This window comes from Schistocerca nitens, chromosome 7 (assembly GCF_023898315.1).
Source record: "Schistocerca nitens isolate TAMUIC-IGC-003100 chromosome 7, iqSchNite1.1, whole genome shotgun sequence".
Lineage (NCBI taxonomy): Eukaryota > Metazoa > Arthropoda > Insecta > Orthoptera > Acrididae > Schistocerca > Schistocerca nitens.
The window spans coordinates 326035088-326050251 of record NC_064620.1 but is presented as its reverse complement, the minus strand read 5'-3'; positions in this window follow the sequence as shown (position 1 = coordinate 326050251).

The following is a 15164-nucleotide window of genomic DNA, read 5'->3' as shown; positions in this document are numbered from 1 at the left end:
TATTATCTAACTTCATTAATCCAACATAAAAGCAAATCATCAAATTACACATAGGTGTAGCTCTATTAACAAATCTTAAAAGCATTACACAAATGAAATATCATGTACGTACATTCTGTGGTTACTCAACAATTACAAATTGTCAGCCAACTCATCTATTCTAACGCGCTGGTAAAAACAGAAATGATAATTATTGAACGTCTTTACCTGAAGAATTCTGCTTCCATGTTCAACAATACATACCTAAATTACGTCTCTCCCACACAGACAGCTACCTACAACTGTGCGCTAAGCACTCTCTTACTCCAGCACTAGCAGTACAGTAGCAAAGCAGTACAGTACCTTTGGCTCTGCGGTCGCGCACAGTCAGCGATCCGTATTATCGAGCCCAATAGAGACATTCATCGTTTATAGAATACTGGATTCATTTTAATTTATTGATCTTCTTATCTTATTCTGGTGCCACACAGAAGTGTGCCCCAGTATACTCCTTTCACTACAAGATGATTGCTTCATTTTATTTCTTTACGTCGATGTAGAGGGTTCCATTCACAGGGCACTAAAATCAGCGGTGCTGGCAGCGTTCCTGGGAATCGGCTCCTCACACAGACGCCTGCGGCATCGAAGCCGAGTGTGCTGGTAGAGAAGACGGCAGCCACTAGACTGGGGCGACCACGAGAGCGCTCAGACGTTGGGTGTGGGGGAAGGCGACGCCTCCTTCGTGTGCTGCTAGCTGTGACGGTCGGGAGAGCGCAGCAGCAAGGCGCTGGCGCTAGCGGTCAAGGTTTGGCGCCGGACGAAGGCCCTGCTTGCGTCATCAAGAGAACTTTGTTCGTGCTTCACAGCCGCGGAGTCCTTGAAACTTCGTGAAGATTAAACGTGGGAGCCAGATCAGGATTTTGAACCAGCACCTTGCTTTTCATGGGCATTGCTAGTGACAGCTACCTTTCATAGAAAATGATACTCGATTTTAATTATTCAGTAACAAGTCCTAAACTTCAGAAATTATTTAGTTCTTACAATTTTGTCTCGGGCGAACCACCGCAATAGCCGGCCGAAAATAAAAATTCTCGTGAATTTACGATACCAGCACGAAAATAACTGACTACTTACGATTAGCATACGATTGTATTAAAAATATTCCACAGAACGGCAAATTTTAAAACAAAGATGAGTTATTTTCTGTTTCGTGCAGCGATTCAAAAAGGAAACTGCACACTGTGCTCAATTGCTGAGAATAAAATGAGGATACTTTCGTATTAGTTCACTATGTAAAATAAACCACTGATCACTGAACTGAAATAGCTACGCGCAGTGTCTCAACTACTGAGAATATTTTCGTATCAGTTCACTATGTGTCCGCAACTCGTGGGCTTGCTGTAGCGTTCTCACTGCCGGCGCACGGGGTCCCGGGTTCGATTCCCGGCGGGGTCAGGGATTTTCTCTACCTCGTGATGACTGGGTGTTGTTGTGTCGTCTTCATCATCATCATTCATCCCCATTACGGTCGGAGGAAGGCAATGGCAAACTACCTTCGCTAGGACCTTGCCTAGTACAGCGGTGCGGTTCTCCCGCATCTTTCCCTACGCTGCTCGGAGTATACTACCTCATCATCATCAGTTCACTATGTAAAATAAAACACAGATTACTGAACTAAAATGGCTATGTACACTAACTTATCAAGGAACGTGGCCATTCCTATGTAATGCGGAATTGAGCACCAGATGTCACGAGAGGAGGACCCGCCTATATAAAAGGAGAGGGGAGAACTGCGATGTCTGTAGAGAAACAGTAACAGGAGAGCTCTGTGACTTCGAATGTTGAGAAACTATTGGGTCTGATCTGAGCAACGGATCCATCAGGAACATTTCAACACTTCCAAAGAGGTTCATGTCGCAGATGGTGGTGTGACTGCGAACTGCGAAGTGGAATGCGTATTAACAACAGCTAAACCACGACCAGGTAGGCCTCATCTACTGAAACCACCGGTTAGTTCCAAAGTGCTACCTGCAGTCCATCTAGCACAATGTCTGTGCCTAGGAACTTAAAAAGAATAGGTACAATTGAGGGCATCTCCTCATACAGCACACATTTCTGTAGTCAGCGCTGGGCGACGCTTCACGTGTTGTAAAGAGGGACGCCGCCGGACTGCTGGCGACTATGAACGAGTGATGCGGCATGATGAATCACACTACACCCTCTGGCTTCCGATGGAAGGGTCCGGGTTTGGCGAATACCTGGATAACATTACCAGCCGTCGTGTGTAGTGCCAACTGCGAAGTACAAATATAGAGGAAGTGACACTGTGGGATGGGTGTATTTCTTGTAGTTAGAGTGTGGACTCTGAACTGTGCTCACTCCGAACCATGCATTTCCTTAAACTGCCGTTGTTGCTGTTATGCTGTGGTTCTTCCTCCTTCTTCGTGTGGCAGCAGCGATGTGTATCGATATCTGCACTGTGTACCATCTTTGGTCTTGTGCATATTGTTTCTGGCTATGGTGTTCGCGGGCATTCAGTCGGTTGGAGTGGTGTCTTAAGTACCCAAGCCACGTCCGTTCATATTGTGTCGTTCGTTTCGGTGGTTCGCTGTTGTGGAGCTTTTCCTGTGAGCTACACCGAGTGGTTCTAGTGGTGAAATCGAGCCGCCGTGCGCTGGAATTAGCTACATTGGTTCACTACAATTCAAGTTCACCAGCGGAATTTTCTGCCTTGTGGCCGTTCTAATTACCTTCCCTGGCCACTGACGTAAATTCAGGCAGTGTTCTTTTTTTGGTAGAGTTAACTATATTACCTTATTTCAAATTGAAGTGTACCAGCCGGCCGCGGTGGCCGAGCGGCTCTAGGCGCTTCAGTCCGGAACCGCGCGACTGCTACGGTCGTAGGTTCGAATCCTGCCTCGGGCATGAATGTGTGTGATGTCCTTAGGTTGGTTAGGTTTAAGTAGTTCTAAGTTCTAGGGGACTGATGACCTCAGATGTTAAGTCCCAAAGTACTCAGAGCCATTTGAACCATTCTTGAAGCGTACCAGTGGAATTTTCTGCCTTATGGCTGTTAGTGTTCTGGTTATCTGCCCTGGCCACCAACGTAATTTTAGGCAGCGTCCTTTCCTCACCTGTTGTCGCTGTCCAACACTGTGTGTACTTTTGACAGCTTAATACATATTTCATTGTGGATAATCACGTCTGTAACAGTTTGGTCTTTGAGTTTTCATGCCCGCATCTCGTGGTCGTGCGGTAGCGTTCTCGCTTCCCACGCCCGGGTTCCCGGGTTCGATTCCCGGCGGGGTCAGGGATTTTCTCTGCCTCGTGATGGCTGGGTGTTGTGTGCTGTCCTTAGGTTAGTTAGGTTTAAGTAGTTCTAAGTTCTAGGGGACTTATGACCACAGCAGTTGAGTCCCATAGTGCTCAGAGCCATTTTTTTGAGTTTTCATGTAGCGATAGGTGACTAGCAAGTAGTTTGGTCAGTCGGTCCGTGACTGTCTCTTGGTTGGTTTACCGACAGATGAAGTGTAGTTGGGCCCACCACCTGTCTCACCTTGAAAGGGTACAGTACCGCCCGACATTGAAAATTAGGTACAAAATACTTCATTATTCTTGTCAGAACAACACATTTTTTGTGTAAAAATAACTCAATTTCAATGAATGCAGCGAAGCCGGATACCAGTGTGGGAAAGAATGACAATTTATTTATTTAATTGATCGCATGTGCACTCCCACAAAGTAAATCCCTACATCCAGTTTGGTGAGATCTGTGAAATGAATGAATGTATGGTCGTCTGCTAACCGCAGATAGTGAATGTGGATATATGATCATCTTTGAGTCGATCCTTTGGCCACCTTTGGTGGGACCAAAGAGATGAAAGGTACCAGAGCTTTGAGCGCCTGAAATGTGGCTGACCAATAAGGTAGCAAGGTGCTTCTCCCACTTCGACAGAGGTGCGAGAGAACCGGAATACGGCCATGTTTCAGCACTCTGCCGCTGGATCTTCTGCCGTTAAGACCTGTTTTTGTTGTGCTCCGTAATGACGAAAGAGTGGAGGCATGGTATGCATGTGGAATATTTAAGAGTAGTTTGAATTAATAATTTCTCTTTCTCAGGAACTTTTGTGGGGAGAATTAAATGTAGGGAGGTAATATTAAGGGGATTGTAGTAATCTTCGGAAGTGACCAACGGTCACAATGAAATCACGTGTAGTTATAAGTTGAGATACTTCCGTGTGCTTAAGTTAAGCTGAATTACTAGCGTGTGTACAATAAGTTGAAATATTTAAGAAATAGCGTGTGTATCATAAGTTGAAATATTTAAGAAATTACGTGTGCAGGACTTGAAATTAGAGACGAGTACTTCCACGTGGTGAGTACTGGGTGAGTCTCAATCTGTGTATGAGACAAAAGATAAAGAGAAGTACTCGTCCATGGTATCAGTTGAGGACTCGCGTGTGTGCTTAACATTAAACTGCATGATATGATTCCGGGTGACGCTAGATTTAAACTCTGAGAGAGAATCAAGGTGAGTCGGCCGTCTATCCAGCAACGCCACTTGGCTTGCATTGCACAGGAAGACGTGCATTTATCTCCAGAGTTCACAGTAGGAAAGTAGAATTACAAAGTGGGGCAGTGTCGTGTGAAACTGGGATAAATATTGATTGAAGTGGGAAAGCAGAAAGTGATAATGTTGTAACCATTCTTTGTGTAGTATTTCATATTGTTGTGTGGTGTATGTCATGTAATTTGGGCATGTGTGGTTTGCATGGGGGAGTAGCAAGGTAGTTTCAAAAGATTTGTGGGTTATGCTTGTTCCTTCTGCATCGCTCGATCTGGAGGAAAGTTTCGTGGTGATTGTGAGAGTCGAAGTGTGAGGTATAATAAAAGATCCACCATCCTATCCAGAAAGTGCACTGTAGCCATAAATAAATTACGAGACCATAATATAGAGATTCACTAGTGTAAAGCCATGCCCACTGGGCGGAATTTCTCATGTGATATTATTGTAGGTTATAGGATTTGTGTGTTTAAGAATAAATAAGATAGTGAAAAGAAAAAGATTGGTAGACTTTTCCTTCAAATTGTATGTTGCCATAATGTCCCGAATTTATAATGTGTGCGCCATTCATATTCAGTGGGATGGCCACGTGTTAATAAAAGTCGTTAAATAAAAGACAAAAAAGAAAATGTGGTATTGCCAATGCGTAGTGTACAGTCAGAGTTCTGTAAATCACTGATAGTCAGATATGCGTTTCCGTTGCGTATTATTCATACAGAAGGATAATTTGTAACTAAATAGTAAGATACGAGAATTCATGTTACTCGATAAATTAAGGAAGAATCCACTCGCTTGGCAAACCACTCATCTTGCAGGCCTGACTGCTTGATGCCACAATATGAGCAAGGCGTGTGGGTGCCTCTCAACCTAAGTGGACGTTAATGTTTCGAGGGCACTCCCCTCCCCTCCCCCCCCCCCCCCCCCCGTTGTGGCGTCTGAGTGCCACTGTCCATTGTCTATACTGTGATTTTCATGGGTGTTTAATGGTCTGTTGGTAATCTATTATAGCCATTGCTTTAAAAAAGTTATTGTGTTTTATGTAAATCAAGGGCCTTCAGCTTGTATAAGTAAGTTGAATTCTGGCAAGTGGATATTTTGCTGAAAGTTAGTGTCGTTGTACTATCTTTTCATTTAGTGCGCTCTCAGCCACTTAAAACTTAAAGGTTTAAGGTACTTTGAAATTTTGGAAAATCAATTGTGGGCCTTCAGCCGCTTAAAACCTTATTCTTAAATTTAGTTATTGTCTTTGCGTTGCTTTTTCATTTAGTGTGCCTTCGGCCACTTAAAATTTAAAGGTTTAAGGTATTTTTGTTCTTGAATTTTTGGAAAATCAGCTGTGGGCCTTCAGTCGCTTAAAGCGTTATTCTTAAAATTTCCCCTTGAGCGAAAACATTTGGGCCTTCTGCCTTAAAATATTATGGTAATATATTTTGAAATTTTGAAATTTAATTGTGGCCTTCCCCTAGCCGTTTGTATTGCACCTTATTTATGTTTGTTCTATCCACTTTTGCCTTGAGGCTTTCAACCTAGCTGTGGTGTGTATGTAGATTTTAATTATTTTATTTGCAATTTTAACTACATGTTTTCAGTCACTTGAGATTTGTTGATTTTTAAGATTTCTTGATTGGACGCCTTCAGCCGTGAAAGAAATGGATTTTGAAACTCGTAGTTTTAAAGGTTCTGCTATGTGCCCTTTTGGTTTAAATGTCTTATTAAATTAGAATAAATAACAATTTTGAAGTGAAACTGACCGCCATCTTATTTGGCCCTTTCCACAATCCTAACCACCTGTTCTGCTGTGCCCTGCGGATTTAGCGGGCGTTTCAGACCCTTTATTACTCTTAAGAAAATCTTAAATGCCGAGGAATATGAACACATTTTACAGCACTGTGTATCGCGTGCAGTGCAGTAACAGTCCGTAGACGATTATTGTACCACCATGACAATTCACACTGTCAAAAACATCTAACATCTGTGAGGCAGACACTAACGTTCCTGAAATGGACTGGCCTTCCCCAAACCCCAGCCTAAACCCAATGGGTCACCTTTGGGATCTGGGGGGGGGCATAAACTGCGGCGACTCTGATACATACCGTATGTGAGTAAAACGGGAAACGAGCCCTCTAAGGTATCCCAGTTCAACAACATATTCGGTGCCACTTGCGCACCGTTGTTGGAAACTTTAAAAATGGCCCTGCACAAAGACCGGCATCCAGTGATTCCTACGCGCTGGTGGCAACCATTTCGACACTACTCATCTGAGTGGTGCTACATCGCTGCTCTAGCAACTGAGGACCACATGTTATATCTGAGGGATGACGAAAGAGGTGCAAGTCACACCGGTTCCTAAGAATCAGTGAACGGTGGCCAATAATGAAGGCGTGCGGGTGTCACCGAGAGTGTTGGTGCACTGGGGAGTCTTAGAGAGACACTTCCCCATTTTATTGATGCATGTGTCAATGTCGACCCCCCCCCCCCCCCGTCCGAAACTGACTCCCATCACGCCACAGGAGGGCTGAATAAGGATAAATACTCTTTGCTACTTCAAATCACCTTCAGATTATCTCGAATGGTTTTGAACGTCCACAGTGGCTCCACCCTGCATCCAGAGCAAAAAGTGCAGTCACGCTATACGGCACACGGACTGCGTTCAGTGGGGTTACAGTCCGAGGGTGTACTTAGAGTTGGACTTAATCATCGAAGGGGTGTCAGCAGTATCAGAGGTTGTAAAGGATGTCATTGCTTATCGCACTGTGAACGGTCGTTATCGATCGCGACATGTTTAGTAATCGACAACCAAGGGAAGGGATAGTTTTGTTGACGCCATTTATGCCACCCACCAGATATCTTTTCGTCTCGATTCTGCGGGACCGTGTGTCTGAAACAATTTCTCGGTGTACTGTTTCTCCTGGATGGACTTGGGTTAAAAAAAAATTGTAAACTAAATATTACGATAAATTTTATAAATAATCGACAAGAACGCCAAAGAAGAAGAGAAAGAACTACAATGGACATGTTATTCCATGGACTCTTGGGTTTCTATGCTTGAACTATTTTTCCTTTGTCTTTCGCTTATCTAATCTGCTTGGATTCGGACCTAAGAGGACGTTCTTGTGTAAAGCTCATCTTGATGTACCAGTTGATAATGTAAGTTGTACTTCAAAATGGTTCAAATGGCTCTGAGCACTATGGGACTCAACTGCTGAGGTCATTAGTCCCCTAGGACTTAGAACTACTTAAACATAACTAACCTAAGGACATCACACACATCCATGCCCGAGGCAGGATTCGAACCTGCGACCGTAGCGGTCTCGCGGTTCCAGACTGCAGCGCCAGAACCGCGCGGCCACTTCGGCCGGCTAAGTTGTACTTAAAACCCGGAAAATGTAATGGTTATTTTGTCAAAAGAATTCTGTGTATGTGGTCAATCTATTGTTAGTCTGATAACTAGACTTCCTTAAGGAGATATGGGCCTTAACAAAGAATTTTCATTGTTAGGCGTCATCTTAGAAAAATCTTTAGCATTTTTCTTTTAGCTCAACTACGAGACGTGCCGACGGTTAGGACAATTAACTTTATTTCAGATCCCACGAGACCGGAGGCAGCTACTAATAATTAAACAATTTTACTTGCAAATTTTTTTATATAACGAGATAGCATCTCAGGCAGAAAAGGTCTAGTCAGAGGATTCCAGTTCCATTATAGGATTTCATTTGTAGATGCTACTCTCGTTATCTTATATTGGGGAATCGAGACGAAACCACGATGAGTTACGTATTACAGTAGTGTTCATCGAACAGACTTGGCAAATATTCTCTGGTGGAATAAGCACATGACTTCTCACGAACCTGGAATAATATCTCTGGTGTTGAGAAATAACAAACGGACAATTAATTATCGACGATTACGTAACCACCCTGAGAACTGAGCTAGTTTACTGAGTGCTTATACACGTCGGGCTAAATTAAACAACATATTACACTGTTAATAATATTCCTACATTAGTTATATCTCTTTTACGCTGAGCCATTGCATTAATGTGTGTTTCTTTTTTGTATAAGTCACGGCTCATATTTTATTTTATTACATTACACTAATAGTCACAAAATAAATAAAAAATTTTATTTTATTACATTACATCGGCTACCAACAAGAAAACCATGTGTTTTCAACTCTGGGAATCGTGGTTCTAACTTCCATCGCAGACGTGTCAACAGGAGGGGTGAAGCGTGGTTAAGAAGGGACGTAACGACCTTCCCATCGTGTGACACCTCCACGGTGGCGTTGGGCAGAACTGTGGTGTAATTTGGTGTCGATGTTAAACTATTAACTCACCATATACCCCACATGGAGTACTGGGCTCTGGCCTTACTTCGCGTGCGTCGACAGCTTGCCGTTTGAAACGTCGCCTAGCCCGAGGGTGATGATGCAGTGCGCCCCACGGAGGAAAGATCAAGGCGCGTTGAGCCAATTTCAAGCTTCTGCGTTGCAACGGGACACAATTACGTGGTTTCGAAACGGTGATCCTTTAACTGTGCTGGGCAGTGTAGAGTGGAAGGGAACAAGTCTGGACAGAAGGAAGCAGGCAGTGTGACTGCTATACAGAACAGAACCGGCTGATATAACAGAACAGCTGTTATACAGTACAGGATCGGCTCATGTAACAGTATAAATTTTGAGCTCTTATTAGTGATTAAAGATATATTCATCCAGAAGAAAGGGCCCGCATGTGCTAGTCAGTAACGTTTCAAGTTCTGAACGACGACATTCTAGCAAAACTCCCACCACTACAACACTAACACCGAACAGATTAACAGTGATACTTGTCTATACCAACTCTTTCTGATCCGGTGCCGCATGAAAACACTGATGAAAGTTTTCACACCTATGATACCACGCGATTATCATGGTATTCTTTGCGAAGCATAGCCCATATTTCAGAACATTTCTTCGCCTCTTAAACAAACAGTTCTACGTCCGTGGCTAGCTGACGGTAGCTGCTGCTAGTGTTGCGAACAAGTATGAACTGTCTAATTCTGCCATAATGACTGCTGCACCGCGGTGATCGGAATGAAGGAAAATTAGGGTTTGACATCCCGTCGACAATGAGGTCATCAGAGGCCTCGGATTGGCTAAGGCTTGGGGAGGAAATCGGCCGTCTCCTTTCAAAGGAACCATCCCGGCATTTGCCTTAAGTGGTTTAGGGAAAACACGCGGTGATCGGAGATATCGTTGCAGTGCTGAAGAGTTCACAGCTTCACTGCCACAGTGTGCGCGGCTCTACTGTTTCAGATTACTGCTAAAAAGCGCTGTAATAATTCGCTCGTGTGCATGGAGCTCCGCCGACTCAGCTATCTATGCACGACTCGCAACTCGTTTTCACAGTTTCGTTGCCGCTACTACCTCTTCGGGTGAGCTGTTGCCCCTAGAGGAAAGGATATTAAGGCGAAATGGATCAACCACAGCCTGCTAAGCTTTATTTTCATAAATAATCTATAATTCTGGAGCTGAGTGTTCCCTATTTTGAAACATCCTGACATTAAAATGCGTTCAGATGGGGACATGAACCCACGACCTTTCCTTTAGCGAGCAACGCACTTATCGACAGAGCTATCGAGGTATGCGGAAGTAAAGCTGTGAGGACGGCTAGTGAGTATTTCCTGCATAAATAGTTCGATAATTGCTCACTAATGAAAATATTATGCGTTCGATGCCCGGGCTAGCACATAGTTTCAGTCTGCTGGGAGGATTCAGCCTAGAATCTCGCTTGTCAAAGCTGCTAATTAAGTTAATTAAACATCTCGGTTTATCAGCCGCGTCACTTCCAATAACACTCTTGCATTCGATGGCTGTTTCACTATCATCAAGTGTAGAAATCCGCTAGTGGCGGATTCCACTTCTGTAGGTACGACAGCAACTTCCGAAACGAGAGTTTCGAAGTGGAGCATGCGATTTGAGCAGCTGGTAGCAGTTCCAACCCGTCACGGGACGGGGACAAGCGAGATATACGGGCCATACGGCGTGCGTCACAATAAGTGACACTAACGATCTTACGAGTTATAGCGACCGTCTCCGGCAGAGAGCGAATTACTATTTTACACCAATCTAATACTTCGTAGCAGCGCGTTTAAATACTGTTAAGCTCTCGGTAACATATGACAAAGTTATGGAATTTATTAGGTACGTTTTCATTCACATACTGATTTTCCGCCTGGCTCCGAAAGACATTACTGGGTACATTTTCATTCACATACTGATTTTCCGCCTGTCTCTGGTCGTAACTGAGCGTTCTCTATGTATGTTGGGCATGGCATCTAGTGTGAAGTCCAAAATTTGTTGTGGGCTCTGTATTTCTCGTGGGCCCAGCACGCGACCGAGTGGCGTTAGGTGACGCAAGGGGCAGGCGCTACTCTGGCATTATCGCTGCCGCCTCCCTACAAGCTTCAACGGTCTGTCTTCGGTTTCGCTCGATACCCAGAGCCCGCCCACAAGCAGTTCAGTACGCCCCTGGTGACTATTAAAATTGCAGCGACTTATTCTTCTCTTGGCCGCTCTCATAAGAACTGAATCCTTACAGATTATAAAAATGGATGAATGTATAAATGCATCTTCCACATCTCCTCATAAACTAGTGGAGCGATTTCAACCAACTTTAGTACAAATATCAATTACTGTGTAGAAATAATCGGTATGAGGAAAATAACTACGTAAGTATCAAAAGGTTTGGTGTAGGACTGAATAAGTAGGGTAGCTTACGACGATAGTGAGACTATATTCTCCAGTATTTGAGACTGAGAGCACTTAGCGACTTGCAACAATATTTAACAGATAATTTCAAATCCTTACGAAAATTTAACGCACTGACAACCCCCACAAAACGACGAAACGAAAAAAGTTTATGGATTACTGCATTTTTGTTGCCCATACAGTAAAACTTCCGTAGCGGGCATGACGTTTTAATTTGTTACTTCATTAATATTTACCGTTTTTGTGACATACTTTGCAGACAGTATTTAAATATACCGCTGAAAGTACCTGCAAAATTATATCACTGTACAACACATAGCTCAAAAGATAAGATGTCATAACAATTTAGCTGTGTGTTAACGAAATTGCAGGATGAAATATGTTAAATATAAGTCAAATGTGCATATACAGGTAAAGCTCCAGATCAAAAACTCCTCCTAGATCTATGGATCGATTTCAACAAAACTTGGTACACATATGGAAATAAATACTTTGGGGGTAAGAACCAACAACCTCTTATTATGGTGGGGGTGGTAACGTGGAGCGAGAACGAGGGGGTTCAAGTGAGAAATGGACAGAAAAAGGAAAGAACAGTAGGTGGACAGAGAGAGGGGGAGGATGAGATGAACTGAGACAACGGGAGGAGGAGATGGACAGAGAGATGGAGAGGAGGAAATAGAGAAAGTAAGAGAATATGGACACACAGAGAGGAGACGTAGGACTAAGAAAGGAAGAGGAGATGGAGGAATCAGGAGGTGATGGAGGGGAGGAGCAGGTGGACAGAGGGGGAAGAAGCAGAGGGACAGAGGGAGGAGGAGCAGATAGACAGAGAGAGTGGAGAGGGGCAGATGGACAGCCAGACGGAGAAGTAGCAGATGTTCAGAGAGAGGGGCTGGAGGAAATGGACTGAGAGTGAGGGGGAAGCAGGAGATGAGTAGAGGGGGCACAGGAAATGGCCAGAGAGAGGAGAAGGTGTTGTCAGACAAAGAGAGAGAGGGGGTGGGGGAAAAAGGAGGAGAAAGACTGAGAGTGGGTGAAGGACAAGATGGAATGGTAGAAGACTGGAACAAATATATACCTGGGTATCGCCAGGTACTTAGTAGTACTAAAATAACGACGTATGACCTAAACTCTTGTCCTTTCAAAATGTATTTTATGTCCGCTCCCTATATTTACTATGTCGCTTGTTCTCAGCATAGCACTCAGCAACAGTGCGAATAGTTTCACCTACAAAGATGCTGCAGCATTTGCTGGGGACACCATACACATTGGGCACTTGAAGAGCTATATCGTGTCTTGTAGGCGGACTGGAACTCTGGTCTCAGTCCATGTCTCCGCAGCACACGTCGTACTTTGCTGATCGTTTCCACACAGTACGACCGGTTGGTAGCCGGCTTGGCCTCTTCCGCCGATTCACGAGGGGTCCTAAGACTTTTTAAGCGTTTGCATTATCGCACTTGCTGTAACCATTTTCTCTGCACATTCGTTTTAAGTGTTACCTTTCAAATGTCTGTCGTTAAAAATAATCATCGCTATGTGTATTAATGTGTTCATGACCGACTTCTTGTGTACATGGTAGTGAAACTATTGGTGAGTAGTCGTTGGCTCAATGTACACTGAAAGGCCTGTCTGTGTCAATCCACTACCTGATTCCTTAAAGCCCAAGTGAAATAAAAGTGGTTTAAAGTGCGTGCCTGGAAACCGAGAGCTCACGGGATCGTGTCTTGGTAGGAACACCGACTTTTCAGTCTTCGTTTTAACCTAGCCTCTACCCCTCAACGATATGAAGAATCACCAGAAACAACACGTAGTTCGGATTCCTCGTTAAACTGTTCTTCTCCATTCCTCAGTCGGATAACTGCGCACGTTAGGGCCACCTAAGACTCTAAAGTCGAGTCCAATAGAAAGACTTTCACTAGGTTACTGAGCCACACATCACTGGTACAGACGTATGCCACCACCTAAAGTTGGCTGCACCCTATGCTCTTCATGGCATCCAGAAGGACCCGTTCCACGTCTGGAATGACACGGAGTGCACATTGGCTTTCTCACTCTCCTTGGTAGCCACATCCCTAAGGAGCCCCATAACGCGCCTAACATTGGAGCTGCCGACTACCAATAATCTCACCCTCTGTGACTGCCGGATCTTGCACGCAGAGAGGTTTCCTCTGAAACAGGACAAACGACTGCATCTTGCTGAGGGACAGTGAAGCCGCAGACAGCACCGGGGACCTGTTTGTCAGATTAACCGGGGAGGCCTTACGTGCGGCCCCCTGGGAAGTCGTTCGCCGCCTGTCACGCGCCGAGACCTCCCCCTCGATGACGGGTGAGAGGTCTAGATCAGTGCGAACAGTAACGGGGCTGGCTGGCCACTAGTGCGGACCTATCGGTGGACTCGAGCGCGCTTGACATTCGTTGGATCCACATGGCCGTCCCACGACAGTGATGGCAATCCACTGCAGCTGCAAGCTGTGTAACCGAAGCCATAACAGCGTAGAGCTGGGAGCGAAGTGTCACCAACATGGCTCGCATCCGCACACAGCAGTCACAGTCCCTATGCGTACTAAATACAGTGAGAACTACACTACGCAGACAATTATTTGTCTGTGTAGTGTAGCTGTCACTGTATTTAGTATAGTATAGACACTGAAGAAAGCGCAACAACTCTGTCTAATAAATTAGAGTAACACGCAGATATTCAAAAACTGATCTATCGAAGCACTTAGGCAAGACTGAATAAATCGCTCTTGATTAAGAACTTTTAATAGGTCATAAAATCGGTTTGCTTTCCGACACAAACGAAAACGCGAGAACTGTGTCTATCAGATATTAAACTGTAAGTAGGCTGTTTAGGTTTTTATGTTGGTAACGCCAAGTAGTGCTCTGTATAAAAATCGCTGAGGGCGCTGTACGCAGTCTGTGGCTGGTTGGATTCATCGTTGGAACATTCGCCAGTATAGTGTTGGGCAGTTGGAGGTGATCCGCCAGCAGTGGTGGATGTGGGGAGAGAGATGCCAGAGTTTTGAGGGGTTACTATCAGAGCACGATCTGGACGTGTCTCCGTCACAAAAAGGAAACTTGTTTAATGGGATGTCACAAAATTATATATATATATATATATATATATATATATATATATATATATATATATATATATATATATATATATAAAATTTTTAAACATTATTAAGGTAAATACATTGTTTGTCCTCTATCAAAACCTTTAATTTGCTAACTATGCCTATCAGTAGTTAGTACCTTCAGTAGTTTGAATCTTTCATTTAGCTGGCAGTATTGGCGCTCGCTGTATTGCAGCAGTTCGAGTAACGAAGATTTTTGTGAGGTAAGTGTTTCATGAAAGGTAAAGGTTATTGTTAATTAGGGCCATTCTTTTGTAGGGATTATTGAAAGTCAGATTGCGTTGCGCTAAAAATATTGTATGTCAGTTTAGTGTTGATCAGAATAAGTAAAGAGAAAACTGTCTGAGTACGTTGAGTTTTGCTCAGCTATATGAAAATCAAATAACGTAAGAGTTTTTTTAGCACTGTCATTCATAATTTTTCAAAGGGGACGCTTCAAAACTAACATGCAGAAACTCAAGAAAGTAAACTACCAAAGCACACAGATGAAGCTATGCAGTTCGCTCCTGGTTAGAAGCGGTTACTTCCCTGATGCTACTTGTGTCTCTGTCAGCTGTTGCTTGTCTTACTCGTTATTTTCCTTTCTTCTTTTCTTGTTAAGGATTTTACTGTTTGGACATTTCCTCTAATTTTTCTTTCTTTTCCGTTTCTTCTATTACCTCACAGTATTTCTTCACCCTATCTTCTCTAGCCTGTTCAGTTATCTTTCTCATTTCATTGTTAAGTTTTCTGCA